We start from the raw sequence: 6317 nt of genomic DNA, 5'->3' as shown, positions 1-6317 counted from the left end.
AAAATTGTGGTTTCAAGTTTTATGTATTTGTATGTATGCTGGTGTTACAAGCACAAGTATGGAGGCCAGAGGGTGATTTGTGGAAGATCCGGTCTCTACTTCTACCATGATTGTCCCAGGAATCAAACTCGGGACCTTAAGCTTCGAGGCAAGCACTTTTATCTGCTGAGCCACTTTGATGACCCCCGATTTCAAGTTTTCCCTTTCAGTCTCTGTGCTTTTCCTTTGTCAAAACTGCTGTTTCTTAACCCAGTACAGTTCCTGCCTCCCTGGGGGATGCTCTCTTTCCTCCCCATGGGAGTTGACCCCCATCCATGTTAATGATGTAGGTCTATGTTTTTTTTTTTTTCAGTGTCCCATGGCAACACTTCCTGGACCAAAGCATCCTGCCATCCTCCACAGTCCTCACTCCTCCCACCCAGTCTCTCCCAGCACCTCAAGTGTTTCAGGAGGTTTCTTTCCCTGGGTCATAATCTGTGCTGCTGTCTCAGCAGCAGCAGAAATCCACTTGTGGGCTTGGCTTTCCGCCCAACCAAACTCCAACACAGATTCATGCTTGGATCTGTGCTCCAGTGCTCCCTGCCCCCACGTGCCCACTCATTCCAGAGCAGAACGGAACCACCAGAAACCCAGCTCAGCTCACTTCTCGCCAGCCATTGTCCAAGCCTTGGTTGGCTTCAGCTCCTCCTCTGCTTTCCAGAGACTCTGGAACATCACATCAAGTCCTCTCTTGTCTCTGCCGTTCTTTTGAGAAAGGAAGATCCACAGGAGTGAGCATCTGGGCGGGGGACTTAGCTCAGCTGGTAGCATGCTGTGTGTCTAGCGTTCCTGAAGCTCTATGTCAGTCCCCAGCACCACAAAAATCAGTTATGGTAGCATACGTCTATACTCTAGGCAGGAAGAGGCAAGAGGATTAGAAGTTCAATGCTATCCTTGCCTACTTAGAGAGTTCACGGCCAGCCTGAGATGCGTGAGACTCCATCTGATGGTTATGGTTAACTGTCAAGGTGACACATGGAATGAGTCTAGAGGGGACCTTGCCTAGGTCCAGGTCGGCTTTTTCTTTTCTTTCTTTTTTGAGGCAAGGGCTCCCCATGTAGCCCTGGCTTGCCTGATATTTGCTATGTAGCCCAGCCTGACCTTGATTTGGCCTGCATGAGCTCATCTCTCAGACTAGCTGCTTCAAGTTCCCTGGCTTCCCTGAAGTCTGGTACCACAACCTGGACTGGAAGCAAGGTAAACAGACAGCTTTTCCCTTGACCTTACTTTCGTCAGGGTACTTTATAATAGCAAAGGCATGACACCAAGACGCCCTGTGTCAAAAACCAAGCAAATAAAGACACACACCTTTAATCTCAGGGCTGGAAGAAGGAGACACGCAGATCTCTGAGAGCTGGGGGCCGGTCTGGTCTACATAGGACAGCCAGGGTTACATAGTTAGACTCTGTCTCAAAACCAAAAGCATAAACCTGTTTCAGCTTGCATGTCCCTCACTACGGTTGGAAGGGCAAAGGCTCTGAGATGTTTCCCTCTGATCAGGTGACAAGGTTAGTCAGACACAGGTTCAAGACTCCTGGATGAGAGTGTCATTTTGACAAAGTAAGTGACCTTGGCCTCATCATGCTGAGTCTTTTCTTATCCTGCAAGCCCACAGGGATGAGGCAGAGAGGTAAAGGAGCCTGCAGCACAGCCAAAGAACTCTCTGTACAGCGGGAAGCATGATTATTGACTGACGGCCCAGCTGCAAGCACACATGCATGGACAGAGAGAACCTTATTACCCTCAACAGGACAAAATGTGCCCCTGCTCCAGAGGAAGGCGCCATCTTTATCCTCCTAGGTGGTTTACTGACTAGACAGTTTGGAACAAAAAAGCGGATGTGTCTGTCCTCAAAGATGTGACTAATGGGTAAGAACTGTCTTCCCACGCATTCCTGCTCACACCTGTGGCGTGTGTTCCTCCAGGCTCTGAAATCCAGCCCCCCACCCCCGCATGTCCTCCCATGGTTCCGGATCCAGGGCCCCCCCCCCAGCTGCATGTCCTCGCATGATTTAGGTTTTCCTTTAGCGGCCACTCCCTCGGCGCAACCCCGGTGGAGCCCTGATCCCAGTTCATAAAATGCAGAGACACTGAGCCGGCTTAGTGGGTAGAGGTGCCAAGTCTCACAGAGTTCAAATCCTGTGACCCACAGAGTGGAAGGAGAGAACCAACTCACACCCACCCCACAGTCTAGTCGTGGCATTGTATAGATGTACACACATGCACACATACACTAAATGTGATGATAATAATAATAACAACAACATCCTCAAGCTATGACTTAACAACAACAACAGCAACAACAACAACAACGTCTCATCCTCAAAAGCTAAAAGGCAGACAGCACACCGTTCAGCTGGCTCTTAGCTACCCTGTTTCTTCCCAGTCTGTTCTGTGTCCTCTTGTCTAAGAAGCTGTCTTCCGAGCCTGCAGTGTCACCACGGCTGAGCCACAGTTCCCAGTGGAACCGGTGTTCTCTGAGTGTCATTCAGACTCGCCTACCTTTGAATTCAACTGTGAGATTCTCATAATCTCTGTTGGAATGCTTTCCTCTTGTGATGTTAACAGCCAGCACTTTGTTGGCCATGGAGTCTGTCTGTCTGTCTGTCTGTCTGTCTGTATCTCTGCCCTGTCAGCTGCACGTCTCCTTAGCTTTAAAGGGGTGCTCTGAAGACTGCTGCCGCTGCTTTGGTTTCCAAGACAGGGTGTCTCTGTGTGGCCCTGGCTGTCCTGGAGCTCACTCTGTGGACCAGGCTGGGCTCTAACTCAGAGATCCTCCTGCCTCTGCCTCCCAGTACTGGGATTAAAGGCGTGTGCCACCACCTCTTAATTCATCTTTTTATTTTATGTGTACGGATATGTCCTTGCCTCTATGTTGTCTGTGGACCAGTTGCATGCCTGGTGCCTGCAGAGGTCAGAAAAGGGTGTCAGATCTCACTAACCTGGAGCCACACTTCAAGCCTCTCTTCCCGTCACACAAATACAAATGTGGCTGAATCACTGGATGAGTTGAGGCTGTTTCATTTCCCTGTAAGCAAAGCAAAGAAATGCTAGGTGGGCGGGTATTATGGTTTAGGTTTTCCTTCCTTCCTTCCTTCCTTCCTTCCTTCCTTCCTTCCTTCCTTCCTTTCTTTCTTTCTTTCCTTCTTTCTTTCTTTCTTTCTTTCTTTCTTTCTTTCTTTCTTTCTTTCTTTCTTTCTTTCTTTTTGTTTTTTCGAGACAGGGTTTCTGTGTAGCCCTGGCTGTCCTGGAACTCACTCTGTAGACCAGGCTGGCCTTGAACTCAGGAATCCGATTGCCTCTCCTCCCAAGTGCTGGGATTAAAGGGGTGCGCCACCACTGCCCAACTGGTTTAGGTTTTCATGTATCTGTTTTTCCTGTCTGTCTGTCTGTCTGTCTGTCTGTCTGTCTGTCTTTTCTTCCTTCCTTCCTTCCTTCCTTCCTTCCTTCCTTCCTTTCTTTTTCTTTCTTTTTTTTTGTCTGTCTGTCTTTGTCTTTCTATCTTTTTCTCATAATAGGATCTCTGTATGCCTGGCTGAGTTTTTTTTTTTTTTTTAAACTTTGGCCTATTTATAATTTTTAAAGGTATTTCAATTACAAATTTCAAAAGAAATAGAGAACCCAACTGTGCCATAGCCATAGAATGGAATATTATCCAGCCTTAAAGGCAAAGTTTGGGGCTAGAGAGACAGCTCAGAGGCTAAGAGCATGTTCTAGTCCCAGCGCCCACATTGGGTGGCTCAAAAGTGCCTGTTACTCCAGCTCCAGATCTGACATACTCATGTGCACATACCCACACACAGATGCACATACTTAAAAATACCCCCCCATACTTCGTTTTGTGTTTTTTTCAAGACATGGTTTATTTGTGTAGCCCAGTCTGGCCTTAAACACAGATCTACCTGCCTAGTGCTGGAATTAAAGGTGTGTGACAGCTTAAAAATAAATGTTTAAGAAGAAAAAAAATGGGGTGCTGAAGAAAAGGCTCAACCCTTGATGCTCTTGCTGAAAAGAGTGGGGTTCTGTTTCTAGAACCCACATCAGGCAGCTTATAACCTACCTAGCTCCAGTTCCAAAAGATCAGACACCTTCTTTTAGCCCCAGAGGGCACTGTATGCATGCAATGCCCATACAACCAACATACACATAAATAAAAAATCACACACACACACACACTCAGTAAGGAAAGCCTGACAGCTGGTACAATATGAATGACATTATGTTAAATGAAATAAGCCAGAAAGAGCTCAACACCGTGTGTAAGATACACTTATATGAGAGTCAGAGTGTGGAATTAGGGTTGCCAGGTGTGGTAGAAAGGGCTATGGTGAATTGTTTAATGTGTTCCAAGTTTTAGTTTTTGCAAAATAAAGTGTTTGAAGTATTAGGTTACAATACTTATATATTTCTTAAAAAGATTTATTTATTTTATGTATGTGAGTACACTGTCACTGTCTTCAGACACACCAGAAGAGGGTGTTGGATCCCATTAGAGATGGTTGTGAGCCACCATGTGGGTGCTGGGAATTGAACTCAGGACCTCTGCAAGAACAGTCAGTGCTCTTACCTGCTGTGCCATTTCTCCAGCTCCTACAATACAAATATTAACATGAATGGGTTGCTCCCTAAAAATGGGTGAGCTTTATGATCTGTGTATTTTGCCACAATTTGTTAAAATGTGTTTGAGTAGAGCTGGAGGGACAGCCTAGAGGTTAAGAGCACTTGTTCTTGCAGAGGACCTGAGTTCTATTCCAGCACCCATACGGCAGCTAACAACTGTTTGTAACTCCAGTTCCAGGGGATCTGATGCTGTCTTCTGGCCTCCGTGTGCCCCTGTGTGAGTGTGGTACATAAATACTTGCAGACAAAACACTAGTACACATAAAGCAAAAACAAAGCCTCCAAATATAAAAATAAATAAAATGTGTGAAAGAGAGGAAGAGAATTGGGCCTGCATGTACATCTGTGTGTCATGTATATACCATGCATGTTCCATGCATGTTCCATGCATGTTGCATGCATGTACCATGTATGTACCATGTATGTACCATGTATGTCTGGTGCTGGTTGGGGTCTGAAGAAGGAGTCAGGCGGCCAGGGGGCTGGAATTACCATGTGGGTCCTGGGAACTGACCTCAGTCCCCTACAGGGGCAATAAGTGCTCTTAACTCAGCCATCTCCTGCCTATTAAAGCACTTACATTAAACATATGTTCATAAAAGTTCTTAGGAAGCTGCAGCTTTGAATGAACCTTCAGCAAGTCTAGTTGACTGACTAGGACACTGTGATCATGGATCTTTGGAGTGTCACAACTCCAGAGGCAAATTATCTTGGGCCAATTTTAGCCCCCTCCCCAATCTCTCTATCCAATCTCCACCCCACCCCACTTCCTGGAACTGGCTTTGAACTGCTCCAGGCCTGACCTAACATCTTAGTGACCATTAAATAAGTCTTCTGGAATGTACAAACAAAACACGTGCTTCCAATTCAGCCAGGAAGCTAGGAATGCCACAGCATGAGGCGCCTGTTTCCACGGAGTCATTTGAAAGGGCCTTCATTCGTGATTGACTTGCTTTGTTCCCATCACTATGAAAATTTCATGAAACTGTCTCCTCTGTGTTGAAACACAGATTGTTGGGTATCATAGCCTGTGTCCCTGGGCCAATACCACTCATATTTGACTTCAAAATCAACTCTCTTATTCCCTTTGAAACAGCTGCGGGAACATGTGCAGCAGCACACCTGACTGAGTATTTCTTACTAGAGTAGGTGTGGTTGTCCTTGACCCAGTTTCCCCAGTGATACCATCTTGAGAAACCACAAAGTATACTCGAAAGCTGGATACTGAACTGGGTCAGATGAACATAAAGTCGGTTTCCATGGCTACCAGAATCCTTCAGGTTGCCCTTTTATAACCATACCCTCTTACCCCCTTGTACCCCTCTTCCACCTCCACCCCTGACCACTGGCTAATCTTTATCTCTATAATTCTGTCACTTCAAGAGAGCTTCCATTCTCCAGCTTTTAAAATAAATGTTATTTATTTATTTATTTTGTTTGTTTGTGGCAGTCAGAGGACAGCTTGCAGGAGTCCATTCTCTTGTTCCACCACGTGAGCCTCAAGGATGGAACCCCTGTTGTCAGGCTTGCCACCAGTTGGCTTTACCTGTGGAGCCGTGTCTCACTGTCTCCTTTCCTTCAATGTTTGTGACCACCCCTCCCCCCAGTATAATTCTATTTTTTTTGTTTTCCCTTGTTTCTCTCTCCCTCTCTCTCTC

The sequence above is a fragment of the Grammomys surdaster genome, unplaced genomic scaffold, assembly GCF_004785775.1.
Source record: "Grammomys surdaster isolate TR1022 unplaced genomic scaffold, NIH_TR_1.0 125940, whole genome shotgun sequence".
Classification (NCBI taxonomy): Eukaryota; Metazoa; Chordata; class Mammalia; order Rodentia; family Muridae; genus Grammomys; species Grammomys surdaster.
This window is presented reverse-complemented; position numbering follows the sequence as displayed.